Here is a 15,866-nt window from a genome sequence, read left to right as displayed (position 1 = left end):
CAGATGCTGGAGTATATATGGCCCCATGGTGAGTACATCCAACAGACTTTTTTCTTCAATGGGGCTATAAATACAAGTAAAAGCAAAGTACTGCACATAAGGTACCTATATATTGCTTTAGTGAGGAGTGAAAGATGCTGTGGATTTTGGTTGTGTGGATTCATTCTCTCTTACAGCATACTGAATAAATTGATATCTTTGTCTGTTCATGGAAAGGTGAATTTCTCCATGGCCAGTGTGTTCCAAAAAAATTCTGTAAGACATCAGTTACAACTGCCTACCTATGGCGCTTTTTGCCCTGCTATCACTATGGTCTGGGATGCAGTTAAGACAAATTTTAGTAAGATCTGCTGCTTTCTTCTGGTTTCTTCTGGTGACGTTTTAGAAAGACGTTTCCTGATACGTGTTAAGCCTGATGGTGAACTCTTTTGGAACTTTCCAGCTTCACAGTTTACAGTTGTCACTCTCATTGCTAACACTGCAATAATGGCCATTTTGCATATTTTGGAGTGTTGCTAAGGTCAAGTAAGATCTAGACAAAACTGTGTGAGAAAAACAGTAAATTGCTGTTTTGTTCAAAACCTTCTGTCAAGTCGTACTCTTGGAATCCAGGAAAAATTCTGAAAACAGAAAACCCCCTCAAAACCTGTATTTTTTCCTAAAAAGCCAGAGGCACAGAAATGTAACACTGAAGCCTTTAGCCTACCATAGTAATACTGTGGAGTCTTCTGAAAGAAGCAAGTATTAAATCTTGTTGCTCTCTTACATCTTCATGACTTGTTTTTACAAAAAGTCAGGCAGCCTAGTTACATCATATTTTAACAGTCCAGCTCGGGTTTGGAAAAGTGCCTGACAAAAAGATGTGAAAGTCTTCTCCATTATCGAAAATCTAATCTAAACCCACAGAAGAATACTTTATACCTCAGGTGGTCCCAGTGAACTCACTACGGACACCTGTGAAGGAAGCGTTACCTAGTTACACAAAATTTCACAATCTTGTCCTAAATCTGGAGTGCTAACAACCAAGAAGGTGGCAAGGCAACAGTTTGTAATACAGCAGAATCTATAGCAGTGGCTTAGTCAAGCTGCATATATGGAAGTTTTCAGCTGCCTTTGGGTTATAGCACAAAAAGGAAACAATTCTACTGCAGTATAGTGGAGGAAGTTGTACTCTTGTTACTAAACTTCTGTAAAATACTCCTTTGCTTTTGAAGGGGCATCTGAATATTTCCTCTTCTGGTCAGAACTGAGAAGCCTTCTGGGTTTTATTTTCCATCCAAGCTTAAGACCTACACTTTAGGACTCTGACCTACACATTCAGGTCTGTCTTTCTCTTTAAACAATTTAGACTGTGGCCTATTTCTGATGAGTACCTAAAAGCATCTCTAAGAAATCAGTGTGCGTAGAGAGAGAAGAGAGAAGTAATATCTGTCCATGAATTAGACCAGACTCTGCTCTCAGTGACAGCACAGCAAGGCTGGAAGGCTTCCATGTTGGTGTAGCATCAGACAGGCAGGTACATCTTCTCTGAGGGCTGCAGCAGGACACATAGATCCTGGGTCTGCTGCTTAGCTGAGCTGGCACGCTCCTGCATTTCAATGCTGTGGAGTAAGGCAAGGAAACTGTATAGCTATGCTGGCACAGCACTACAGCTGAACTGTAAAAGACCTTTGTTGTAAAAGATCCAAGGCTACAGGCCTGATGGGCTTGGGGATCCCTGCACCATCCCTCACTGGACCCTGCAGACATCCCCTCTCGCAGGCAATGCCTCTTACTCTGCACTGTATTATCCTTGTGGGGACCAAGCGCATCCCTGATCTGTACATCAAGAAGCAGTCCTGCTCCTTTCTATATCCAGCTCATTTATGTAAGGGTTTTGTTTTGCATTTTCATTGTATGCTTTGCAAGGTGCAGTTACAAGTTTCAATCCTGAGAATGAAGTGAAATCAGATTTTGCTTTCGGCTTCCTAATCCATAATCCACAATATTTATCTACTTTTTCAAGCACCAGTATTTTGGCAATCAAAGAGTCTCAAAAATGCAACGAAAACTCTTATACAGCAATCTGGGTTTAGCCAGAAAGCTTTGTCAACTCTGGCTCAGCAGAGTTAGTTATCCTGGTTAACTGGATCGATGGTGACAGCTGTAATTACTAGAGATGAGATTGCCTGTACTGTAATTACACTTCAATCTTCAGTGTGAGCTGGACTGTAGAATACACACTGCAGATTCTCCCAATTACAAACAGGTTATGGAGAGCATAGTATTTCTGTGCTAATCATGTTTGTTATTATATAGAATAAAAAAATATGGCACCAGCTAAAAGAATTGTTAATCTGAAGCAGTTTTGATGATTCAAAGGCTTTACTGCTATGTGGTTTTTCAAGATAACCACACTATAGAAACACAGAAGGGTTTTTTTTAACCCAAATAGTTACTAGCTATTCAGCACATTACAACTGCCAGTACTTGCTCCAATATTCATGTGCAGAACATTAATAAAATATCAGTGTTTATAAGAAAAAGCTCTCCTTTCAAAACCATGCATTAAATATAGGAATAATTCTTTAAATTTTTTTAAGTCCAACATAATATGGAAACATACACTATGCCTGTGAAAACTTGTTCAAAGAACAAGGACGAAGAATAAGGAAACTATATGCATTTGGCCTTTGCTTTAGGTTTGCAAGACATCAACAATGGATGTACCTTAAAGGAAAAAAGTGTGTTTGAAGGTAAAAGGATGCTGAAACATTTATTTTCAAAACTAGTGGAACTACTAAAGACAATAGTCTATTCTGCTTCACTGAATACTGAGCCTTCTGTGGTCATGGACTTTGGTTTTGGCTTTTCTTGAGAGCTTTAAGAGGGAGGATTATATATTTCTTTAATTAGGTTTAAAAATGTTATTGCTGATTTGAAACCACATCTACATACATGTATTAACTTCTTCGGTTTCCCAGGAAGGCCATTTCACCTTGTTTTTATGCAGCTCTTACTCTAATTTTGCTTATTTTTCAGCGCTGATTTAGAAATATCTATGATTCATGTTTGGGGGAGAGGGGAATGAACCAATATCTCTTTTTCTCTTCTTTTCTTTCCTTTTTTTTTTTTAACTCCCAGGGCTCAACTATGTCTGATATATTAAAGACCACGTAGGTTTAATGAAATCCATTTATGATTTTATGAGTAAAATCTGTCCCTGAGCACCACTTAAGCTCACACATATGCCATCACAACAGAACTGAAGTGGTATGCTAGTGGGGAAGAGGTCTTGCTCTTGCTCTTTGCAGAGGGGTGAATTTGAGTTTCTAGTATTGAAATCCGCAGTTTTGCATTCATGCAGCCATCACATTCTCCTTTGCAAGTGCCAAGTGATGGCACTGCAGAGAAAGCAAGCACCATCTGTCTCCACTGCATGTACTCTCCATGCAGTGCTTTATAGTGGGAAGAAAGAGTGGTCCTTGCAGGAGGCTGCTACTCTTGCCACTGCCTCTGCAACTCCTCTCCTGGCCTGCATGGTAGAGAGCAGCAGCTGGGGGAGGGTGGGCAAAGCTTTGACTTGCCACAGCAAGGTCCACTGCGGAGGCAGACCTGTGCCAGGAAAAGGGCAGGTGCACATTAACTCCCCGTTACAGCAACTGAGTGCCAAGAACGAAACTGATTTCCTGCACCATCACACATCCTTGGATCCAGTGTACTGCCTCTTGGGGCTAGTGGCAAATCCACAAACTATTCCCAGATTTTGGGGAAATAATCTATTTTTTTATTTCACGAGTAAGAATGTTCCAAATAACATAGGAAATTGGGAGTGGAAAAGGGAGAGGTAAGTTTTGTAGTTCAGCTCAAACCTAGTTTGAATCTCCTTAAAACATCACTCAAGTGTTAGTATAATAATCCTCAGCACAATTTCACTGTTTCAAATAGATATTAAAAGTAAATGTTTGGATATCATATATTCTGGATAAAAATGATTTCTAGTTATAGCCATTTTCTTTCACTCATTTTTCTGTGTATAACTTGCAATTACCTTTTTTAACAGTTTGACTAACTATAAAACACTGTGGAAGATTTTTTAATTAAAATTACATTATCTTATCAGGCACTGTTACTGAGCCTTATATGATACAAGCTATTGGGGATATTCAATTTATTTAAGCTATTTAAGCTATGATTTCCCTAATGTTACAAATAGGTTAGTTCACTGTTGTCTATTTTGAAAAGTTTGGTATTGTATTTCAAAATGAGTCTATGAAATCCTGATTAGAAGAAAATGCCTAGGCATACATTCAACCTTAAGCATGTGATTCCCTTGAAATAAATGGTTCTACTTACATATTCAAAGGTAAGCATGTGCTTACTGCTTTGTCGAGCTGGGGCCTTAGACATTTCCAGAGATTTTTAATATCACATTTGCAAACCAGATGGTAGTGCCTTAGTTTAGTAACAATGGAGCAAAGTGTCCTTCGTTTATACTTTAATCTCAGAAAATGAGATCAAGACATTTTCAGCAACTAGGTGATTGATACTATGTGAAAGCTGAACAACCTTGTTAATTAGGCAGTCCTGCTGGAGTGTCTGAAGTGCACTGCAGACCATAATTAAAATATAACATCACAGTGATCTGTGGAGGCAACCTGCTTTAACCCTCCCTGAAGAACAGGCTTTCCTGAAGGTGCACTGCGGCATTAGAGGGGCAGACAAAAGAGCGCTGCCATGTGATCCAGCTACAGAGGTTAGCAGCTTTCAGTTTCATAAAAGGATTAATCAGACTGGAAAGCCAAAGACAAAAACTGGCTTTCTCCAGCTAAAGATCTGAGTATTCAGCAACTACATTCCATTTTATTTGTTTGGATTCCCAGTTCACAAACACAAACAAAAAAAGTAACTTTGTGGACTCCAGAAGGCTCACACTAATGCCTTGTGAAGAGATCCTTTTTGTCACAGCAGAAAGACATGGATGGCTGATGAAAGTTTCTCAGCTGCACTGGCCCAAGGCAATGAATATTCAAAAGGTGCTTACCTTACCAAGTGGACAACATCTTCAAGGAAACTGGAAGGGGGAAAGGAGAGGGAAGAGTGTCAAGTTCATATAATAACTTATGTTGTAGAGGTTGAATTTGTTGAGACCGTCCTGAAATTGCTTCATTATGGCTGCAGTGAGAACTGCAATGGGAAACTTCAGCAAACCAACTTTAGAGAAAGTTTTCCACAGCTACTTAGTAACTTGCTTGGTTTGCAGATCACATTCCATATTTTCAACTCACTCAGCAAGCCTAGAACAAAGCTCACAGATGGATGGGCTATTTTTATGCAATTAACTGTATATTTAGATATACTCTTATTACACTTTTGGACTTTGTATAGAAATGTTTAGTTTAAAATAACACTGACACAATTGATGTTTCCGTAGTTTTAATTACTGTCAAAATTTGTATCCACTTTCTGAGCTCTGACGGGTGATTTTGGCTTGGATATTTGTTTTGTCTTTATTCAGAGACACTTTGTGCAATTGCAAATATCCTTTCCAGAGATGGCAAAATGTGATGTAAAGAAAACATTTCAGTCAAATCTCTGAATACTGGATAAACCAGAAAGTGTTAAAATAGCTGGGACTGCATATAATAAAAAACCTGTATGTTGCTAAGTTTAATTCAGAAAATCTTTCTCTACAACAATATCAGTGTCCCTGTAGGTAATATTGTTTCTAATTCATTACATATCAGCATTCAAAACACAGTTTATTTCAAAAACTGAAAAAGCAAAACAATGGAAGCATGTGAAAACCCTATTATTTATTTTAAAATGGTAAAGAATGTGTCTTAAGTTATACAAAATTACCATATTTTTATTGGTTCTAAGCTCTGGGAGGAAATGTGTATGCAATTATAGTATGTCTTCTGCATCCGTCTGCTGAGTTTATAGTAAGAATAAATCGTGGTTAATCATGTACAGTCTTGTATTTGCTTATAACCACAACAGTGATATGTATGCATGGAGCATCCTGCTGTTTGTTATTGGATTTTTCCTAATTCATACAGTATTTCATGTTTTGCTACTGACGACATAAAGCTTTCAGTCTTGCATATATTAAATACAATCACATTATTAAAGTGACCGAAGTTCCCAAACGTTGCTGATTATTATAGTGTACATATAGATCAATGTATTTGCACAGCTTTGGCGGGGTGGGGGGTGGGGGTGCGGCGTTTACGTAAATGGTAATGAATATTATGCATGTATCCTGATAAAATAGCAACATGTGCCCAAAATAGAAAAGAATATTCTTATTTACAGTTTGACATTTGTGGTTTCTTTCTCTCAATTTTCAAGTGTAGATTTTTGAATTAACCTTGCATTCAATAAGGAAAATTCCCTTAGGCACTATCTGTTCTGAGGCTGACTCACCTTTGCGGTTAATTTTTTTTCCCCATGTCCTTGCCTTTCCAATATCTTTGATAGTTTTAGTCTCAACAGTTGAAAAGTCTGTCTTTTTAAAAATTAAAACTAAAATGCAGAATTTAAATTCTCTGCTCATAAAATTATTAGATTAAATTTTGCCTTTCCAGTACTAAAACAAAGGAGACATGGTATTCTTTGAATCCAGACTACACAAAGAGCCAGGCCATCCGCCAGGTGAGACCTCCTCTAGCTCTTGGGTAGGTAGTGGGAAGGACATGCCAACCTTTCCATGGTCTGTGAGATGAGGAGTCGTAGTTTTAATTATTCATTACTTGGATATATCCTGGGAGATTAGTACTCGTGACTATAACTTGTTACAAAGCTGTCTAGATAAAATGTATCACTACCACTAACACTGTTCTACTAAATCAAAAAAAGACTTGGGATATGCCATATGGTTATGGTCAATAATAATGAAATCTAAGATCTGACTCGATGCACATTTTGATTTTCTTGCTTGGAGTGTATATACAGAATAGCACTATTTGGGGCTCTGGGCCTAAACCCATGAGACTAGGGGGAGGCATCAGATCTCTCACAGTTTCAGAGGCACTGTCCTGTGTCTATGGATACACTCAAAGTACAAACCACCTCATTGCACAGAAATACCAGATGCAGAGAAAACAGTTTTCTGCTGACTGAATTTGCACTTCTACAATTTTTTTAGGATATATTTAGATTAAGAATTAATATTCCAATTGGTTGATTTGCAGGGAGTTCTGCATGGTATTTAGATGCTAATTACTGCACAATTAGAGGGCTAAGGTCAGACACATCTTCCAGTAATGGAGCACAGAAATATACAGTGTTAAAATATCAAAATTATCCACAAATACAGATATGAGAAGATTTTTAAAAAGACTACCACACATGGGTTTCTGCAGTTCAGAGGCCAAACTTTGCTCTTGTTAATTATACTTAAGTCAAAGGGAATGAGATTTGACCATAACAACTACAGAGCAGAGCAATGCAGGTTACATGCTTCCTCACACTGTGAGCCAGCATGCACACGTTTGGGTTTTTGGCACTTACGCTCTCTCTCTCACTCTCTTCTCTGGCCAAACACCACATGTGCCCATTCAAAATTTTTCACTAAATACCACGCAATAGATCTGCATGTTTCTTACTCAGACATTCAAGGAGAGATTATCATGTAAATAGAGTTAATAGTGTATCATCTACCATGTCTTACATCCTGCTCTGAAATCTGGATGGATAAGAAAGATTTCTAGGTTAAGGAATGCTGGCATCAGAAGGCAAAACAATCATAAAGCATTTGCGAACTGGGTGCACAGGCAGGGCATAATCTGTTTTATTACCACCACATCTTATGATCAGAACCTTTGCAAATGCAGGCCACTGGAAATGCACAGATTTTTACTTTTCAACGTGTTACAAAGAGGTAACTCAGGTTCTTTTCTAGTTTGAAACATCTAAAATCTGTCCTGCATTAGGAACAGGGGTTTTGTTTCCTTCCCAGTAACAGGTTACCCCAAAGGTGCTACTTTTTTGCATTCGATGCTGCTGAAATTATATCTAAATTGGAAAACTGATGAAATTATATAGGAAGAAATACTTGCTTTTGTCTTTAGCCAGCAAAACAGTGCCTGAATGGAAAATAACTAATAAGACCTGCAGAAAGGAAGGTGGTCCCATGCTCACGGCTTCTCACTGAATCACTTATGGGCACAGGCAGCAGCACCTGGCTCAGGTCTGGTGCCAGCCCTTGCCAGGGAGTCCTGTTGCTGCCGCTGCCCCAGCTTTGTGAGTATGTGTGGGAGAGGAATCAAGGTCTGGGGAATCTTCCTTCAGCCCGAGTGATGAAGGGCTCTTGTCCTGAATAACAGGATTAGCTTCACTGCTCAAATGAATGGTGTCCTGCTCTTTTCAGCTGTGACCAGAGCAACATTCGTCAGCAACTGCAAAACACCTTCTTTGTCCTTCTAGGGAAGGAAACAATCAGACTAAGTGGAACTTTTCCCTAGTAACTAAGGCCATGTACAACTTGGGAAATCGAGGGAAAATTACACTAATTTTTGTTTCCCAATATCCCCTTTTGCAGGGGAGTGAGGGCATTTCCATAACTCTTATCTGAAAAAACACCAGCTGGAACATTTTTTTTTTCTTTTTCCTTTAAAAAAAATAAGAATGTAAAGTCGCTGGTCTGACCAGGTGGTATTGCTGTTTAATGACAAGGCAGGAAAAGGAGTAGCATCAATAACAGAAAAAGACAGACTAAAGTTTTCCAAAATTCATGGCTCCCTGAAAGTTTTGAAAATATGTGATCAGCTCATACCTGTGAGCAACAATACTTCTTTTGATTAACACCAGCTCACCATGAACCAGCCTGTTTTCTTCTCTTCTGAACAGATGGTATGCAAAATTAATTCAGGAGCATCTTAAAATACTCATGGAGGCAACTGAAAGAAACTCCGCAACTGTTGACATATTCACCTAGATCTGATGGCAAAAAGGAACCCTAGCCACTCGCTCAGCTCTGGCAGTACTGATCCCTCAGTGCAGGTATCACACACTGTGATACATTTCCTATTGCCTTTCTCAGATATAATGACATCTAATTAAGTCAGGAAGCCTCAACCTACTGCTCTTTAGCTTGACCTCAGTGTCAAGACAATGATGGGCCAAAACAAGGAACCAAGAGGAAGTGTTATCAGCAACCCCTGGATGTCACACTCTCTAAGGACAGGCAACACAAATCAAATACCAGCAAGCACACATCCTCACACTGCACCTGCCCATTTGCTATCTTTCCTGCCAGCCTCCTCTCTTGCGGGTCTCCAGTGTCCAGTTTGTTGGGTCCCATCTCCCAGCACACAGCCAACGTACTCACCCACCAACTGCTGTGGCTGGGCAGCCACCAGTGGCTGCGCTGCGTGTGCCAAGGCTTAAAGGCAGCTTGTAAAATCTGAGCTAACCTGTGTTCCCTGGCTCCTTCCCTGCTGTTGGTATCCATATCTTCTCCTTGGCCTTGCTCCTGCAAGCAGAGGGTGAATTTTCATCCTCTGCCTATGAGCTCTGCCACAGGAGGTTCCTGGGTTGTGTGGCTCCTGTACTGCCCTTTTTGACTCGCCTCTGCCCCATGTTCATAGGAAATTACCAAGGGTGGTTTTCCTTTTGCTGTTGAATGCCACTCTGTTCAGACCAGTGCTCTCTATGCTGTAGGCTGGCTGCACTTAGGCCAGCTCTGGTCTCGAGGCTTCGTACCAATGTTAGTGCAATGCTGAGGTACTGTTGCCAGCCGTAGAATAAAGCTAATTTCTCTGGGCTTAGTGCTCTGCTTAGACCTTTCAGAGTGGAGCTGGTTTGCAATTGGCCAGCATGGGGAGTGCTTGTGGCATGCCCCGAGCCTGACAGTTCCTTGTGGAGGAGCTCAAGGAATTTCATGAAATAGCGCAGAACTGCCTGGGCTGGTCCCACCACTCCCACTTGTTTCAGCTTTAAAAAAAGAAGACTGATGTCTTGATTCTGGGGAATGGTAGAACTGAAAATCCAGCTAAGTTTCAATGCCTGCAAAGAATAAATGTTTCACTAACAGAAATATTTTTCCCTCTTGATTTTCCATAGCATGGCTGCTCTGTGGCAGTCAGGAGTATGATGAGCTCAGGGCATAAGAGTCCTTTTAAAATCAACACTTATCCACCAAAACTGGGGCTGCTAGGAGTTGTATTGGACACAGGAGCCATTTTTAATGTATAGCCCATGACAAACCTGATTTACAGATTAAAATAACAATATTATGGCATTTATAGAATGTATAAATTTAAAGCTGAACTGTACTAGCCATAAAATCTTGAATGCTTTTGTTACAGCTGTGACTAGCAGCAAAACAATACAGCAGCTAAGCATCACAATTAATAATCTCCAAGTATAACACATTCAAAAAATCAGGGTCCCTTTCAGAGTGCGTTACCAGGTGACAACATTGCATTGTGTCACGTCACATCAGACTTCCTTCAGGCGATAGCTCAGAGCTGACATAAACAGATGCAAAAGACAAAGCTCAGAACATTTAGTAATATGGATTCAAAGAAAGAGCATGTAGTCTTATTATTCAGGTTTAACTATTGTTCTGTATTGTATATTTATCACAAAGCTTTCACTTTCCTTTAGCTTGATGCACAGAAAAATGGTCATTAAGAAATCTAGTCCTTAAGTGTGTGTATACTATATTATTTCTATACTATTTCGAATCAGAACTCATCCTGTGCTCATACACTTTGATACTTAGCCATCAAGAAGCCAGTTACAAATCCTTGATTTCTAGGACAACCTGTTCCGCCCTTGGCCTGCAAGCAGATACAGTAGACAGCTTCCCTGTGCTATGGCAGCTAGCTCTGGTACCGAGGAACCCTGCACCAGGGAGGGCTGCTGGGCTGCAATGCTCTCTGCCTCCCTGCGCAAAGGGTCAAGGAAGGCTCTTTACCTCCTGATGGAGAAAACATGGATGCCACATCCCTTTGTGCTACAAGAAATGTGATGGTCAACACTACAAATACATAGTTTATGAGAGAGATTTTAAAATATACACATTTTTTATTAAAGGCTTTCTCCAGGCAGGCAAACCAGGACATTTTGCAGTACCAGTTCTCTCTCTAGCATGGCTGAAGCTTCTCAATTCATTTCCAATAATGGGTATTACTGGGTCAGTAATTCTCATTCTGGTTTGAACAAATTCACGCTGGAAAACCCAACACTTGAAAAATGCAAGGGGCCAGCTAAGGGAGCAGACCCACGGTGTGGGATCTCAGCCAGGGCTAGGCGTTAGCTCCCATTGCCTGCTCCCCTGTTAAGAGACCAGTAATAATTCTGCATGCAGTCCCGTCCATGCTAGGTTTGTGGAATTAATAATAAAGTTGGGTGCTGCTGAAAATAAAAATCCCCAGAACAAATTCTCAGGAAAACATGCAAATTGAGTTCAGTTAATTGTGGCTGCTACGATGATTGTATTTAATTTGCAGCATCTTTTGATTGTATATGGCGAGGGATAGCTTTGGCACCACGCTACTAAGAAATAGCTAGTCAGAGAATACAACAGTCCGCCATTTCACAATGAGTAATTAAGTATCCTGATCACCTTGTTCACCTGAGTAGTAAGCACTGGCACGTATGCAAAAATCACCCATCATTCCTAACCCCTCCTCAGCAGGATATATAGATCACCATCCCCATTTTGCAATTAGGGAACCTGAAGCCCGGGTTTAAACATTGCTGAAGTAGCAGAGATGAGAACAATTACTGTCATGGTCTTACACAATTTCCACCCAAGTCAGAAAAGCGAGAGCTCTGTAGTGAAGTTCCTGCCCCACAAAAATCAATAGTTAAACTCCCCCCTTACCCCATTCCTATTCACTGAACCATAATAATGACAAGGGAGCTATTTGCATGTTTAAAGAAGCAGAACTGAATGCACATAGACTCCTTATAATTAGTTTCACAGCAGCTGACTGTAAAAACATGTAATTTAGGTTCAAATAATACATACTTTTTAAAAATCCTGAAATGCACCTCCATCTGTTTTCTGGCTCTGAAGCCATAAAAACCAGCACGGTGTGGCTGAAAAGTGTTCAGCGCAAAAAGGTAGAATGCTGGGCTTTGGATGAACATATTGTGAGTCTGAAAGCTGTATAATCAATTAGCATCCTACTGGAAACCTGACAGCCTGTCGTGACCCATTAGGAGGTATTCTGTGCTCTCAATAGCTGTGGCTATAGGGACCATTTACACAGATACCAGGTAAGCCCCTACAAAGCAGAATATGATCAGGTCAGCTCTTTGTTTTATTTCTAAGTGCTTTTCCAAGATGTTTTTCACTCTGGTGGAATGAACATGGCAGTGCAGCTAAAAATGGCAATACTGTATTTCAGGTAAGTGGGTTGAAAAGTCATTCTCACTGGGAAATGAACTCATGACCTTTTCAACAAAAGGTAAAGCCCAAGTCGTAAAAGTTTGCATGTAAGATGCACTAAATATATTGTTGAGTAATAGCTCAAAAGGGCAATAACAACATAGCCTGCCTAACAGCTCATGCTAATGCAAACATAATGTGCCATGTAAAAAGAGATTAATCAAGTTTTCCTACTGGAAAACTGACAGTTTGTCATGACCCATTAGGAGGTATTCTGTGCTCTCAATATCTCTGGCTACAGGGACCACTTATGAACTGACAAATTTGGGTGACTGGTAATACTACACCAGGACAAAAATAAAGTCTGAGATGAGTGTCACATTTCTAGTCCGTTCCACCACTCTGATTATAGACATTTCCCTTTCATTCATACTCTTTAATGTATGTACATAGTGTGCCCACATACATGTACCTTGTGTTAATTGCAACATAGTGCATTAACTATGCAGTTAAAGCAGAAACTTTTGCTAGTTCCTAGAGCCACTGCTTTTTGTTTTATGATCAGAGGTTCAGAAGCTCAGTTTTCAGCAAGGAAGCACAATTAAAACTGGTAAGTACCTTCAAACCGTATCTGATTCCCTTCACAAAAACAGAGAAAACAACATAGTTCAGATTATAATTTAATGTCAGAGATGAGTAAATAAGATTTAACGACAATATCAGCACTCTTTGATGAGGGCAACCTCAAGTCGCTGGCTCATCTCTTCTATAAATTGGAATCCACTCTGATTAGACTCCATTTGGCATTCTGCTGTGCATTAGTCAGTTAATGCAGTGCTTCTACTAGCTACACTTAATGAGGCAGCAGGCGTGCCTTTGTTTTTAAGCAAAAGCTTATCTACACGTCTACAGCTGATTTCATAAGTGAGACAGCAGATCCTCAGACCCTGTTTGCTTTCATCTGAATGTTTGAAAATATTGTATCCTGCAGTGGAAGGTACAATGTTGCTTCCTAAAAGCCAGGCTGCCACTTGGAACATGCTGTGTTTTGTTTTTTTTTTTAAAAGAAAAACCACCCACAAAAAAACCACCCAAGCCTTCCACAGAGTAATAGTTTTAGATATCTTGGTTCTTTCTCTGCTGTGTTTATGAAGGCAGTGTTTTTCCGCCTTGTGCATATCACATTGTGATTAGTTTATTAGGGATTTACTGGATGAAGTAGCTAAGTGAACACTAAAAATTTTAAGCAATAGTTTCACCTAGCTATGTTCTAAAGTAAAGGACGTTTCAGTGAATTAGAGGCTCTTGAGCTAATTGATTTGATGGCCCTATATAACTCCAGTCCATCAAAAAATACTGGGAGACTAACTCATCACCCCCCTGCCACTGCAGCTATTTATCTTAGTGCAAGGCCAGTGTCAAAGGCTACCAGATCAGAATGAGAGCCCTACACATTTATTTCAGTAAAATTACAAGGTATACTGTTATGATGAGTTGGGATCTGTAAGTTGATGGAGGCTAGCCCATCCAGCCTTAATTGTTATTACCTTTTTTTATCCCAAGGACTCCACAAATCATGAATATTTTGATTAAAACCAACATCACCCGCTCAAAAATGTTGGCAACGTAGATGCATTATCATAGTGTATTTATCTTTATTTTTCCTGACAGAAACTGTGTAAACTGGTCTTAACAAACCACGTATGAGATCACTTAGGGTACAGGCATTTCCAACAGTAGCTTTGTGGCAGCTTACGGGGATATTTAGCAGTGGAACAAATCCCTGGCTGTGTTTGGAGCCCCTTTTGGGTTTATGTCATATCGATCCTAGCTTGAGCATATGCATCACGAATTACAGGCACACCTTTCACTGCTGACCAGAAATACTTTATTTTAGCAATGACAATTTCAAAATATTTTGAAGTTATACTCCATTGTTGGACATGACATTTGAAAGCAGGCAATATCCCCTACTGTCTGTTAAAACTGACTGCTAGAAAATCACTTCTTATTATATGCATTCTTCTTTAATTCTCAGCCTCAAATATGATAGTTAGCATAGTTTATTCTAGTGATAAGATGTTAAGCTTGCTCTGTGATTATGTTACTAACATGGGTATAGGACAAAAATAGTAATAAAAAGTCAGTAAATGTTGCTGTGAACCAAAAACTTTGATAGGTTGCACTATTCCACCAAGCTGTTCTTGCCATAAAATATTTTTAGAGGTCAAGATTCAAACAAATTAACTGGTAGGTAGTTATCAGCAGCAAAATCTCAGAGAAAACCAAATATTTACATCCTTATATGCGTAAAAGAAAGATGCACAAGTGCAATCTGAAGTATGACAAAACTATAAAGAATTTCATTTACAGCAGCAGAAGAGATAGCACTATGAATAAAGTCAGGCATGACCGATGGGTTTGAAGTACCCTCCTACATCTTTCTTTTATATTTACTACCCCAAATCATCATTACAACAGAGTTAAGTCTCACTAGTGCGCCACAAGTTCTCACGGAGTATCATGTACTTCTAAATTTAAATCTTGGACATCAGGCAATAAAGAATTAGAATTCTTAATTCTTAAGATTTCTTAACTGCTACTTAAATCTGTATCACAACATTTAGCATAAGACTATGGAATTAATAAACATTTACCATTTAGCGTGAGTACTATGGAATAAAGTCTAACATCTCTTTACTAAATCAAATCTCATATGAACTATGTAGTTCTCACTCCTATGTGAGTACTCTCACTCATATGAGTATGCTCAAATGCCGAGCCTGCTCCCTTCACATCACCCTGGCCTCACAGTCTGTTATCCTCTCATCAGTCTCACCCTGCCTTCCACCTTTCCCTTTGCTAATCCTGAGAGAAACCATTCTCCAACATGGCCTTACTCTGCTGCCAGTCTCCTGGTGAAAAAAATCCTGTGCACCTCTACTGACGCTGTGGACTCAACCTTGAAGTGTACTCCTTCAAGATAGGAATACCTCAGTCTTCGTATTCCGGTCACACAGCTCCCAACTAGCTACACAAAACCCTGGACTGTGGGCAGATAATGCAGGCATTCAAGACAACGCATGCCATCGTGATCATTCATGATGTTTCCTTCTCTGCAATTTTTGAAACTTCATTTATTGACCAATTTGTGGGGAGTCTTGCCACTTTAAGGAACATCAGAGAGTGTACAGCTGAGGCAGTCAGTTTGTACCTTAACTGAATTGAACCACAGAAAAGAAAAATTGAGGTTAGAAGGGACCACTGCAGATCATCATCTACTCCAAACTCTTGTTCAAAGCAAGCCTAACTTCAAAGTTGGATCATGTTTCTCAAGGATTTGTCCAGCTGTGTTTTAAAAACCTCCAAGCACAGAGATCCTACAGCCTCTCTGGGCACCCTGCTCCCTGCTGCACTGCTCTCACTGTGAAAAATTATTTCCTTACGTCCAACTAAAATTTCTCTTGTTGCAACTTGTGTTTGTAGCTTCTTGTCTTTTCACTGTGCACTTCTGAGAAGGATCTGGCTCCATCTTTTC

At 39.7% G+C, this 15,866-nt stretch overlaps 1 long non-coding RNA gene across 2 annotated transcripts in view; it reads right to left on the bottom strand.

The window, feature by feature from the left end:
* Positions 1–966: 966 nt before the first annotated feature.
* The window catches only part of LOC127020614 (uncharacterized), a 203,021-nt gene continuing 188,121 nt past the window's right edge, over positions 967–15,866 (bottom strand). For both annotated transcript variants that reach the window (XR_007767092.1, XR_007767093.1), the window contains 2 exons: positions 5,024–5,053; positions 967–1,601 (listed from right to left, as the gene is read on the bottom strand). This is a non-coding gene — a long non-coding RNA (uncharacterized LOC127020614). The remainder of the gene's footprint in view (positions 1,602–5,023; positions 5,054–15,866) is intronic.

The sequence above is a fragment of the Gymnogyps californianus genome, chromosome 11, assembly GCF_018139145.2.
Source record: "Gymnogyps californianus isolate 813 chromosome 11, ASM1813914v2, whole genome shotgun sequence".
NCBI classification, from domain to species: Eukaryota; Metazoa; Chordata; class Aves; order Accipitriformes; family Cathartidae; genus Gymnogyps; species Gymnogyps californianus.
The sequence above is the reverse complement of the archived record's forward strand: the minus strand, read 5'-3'. Positions and strand labels throughout refer to the sequence as shown.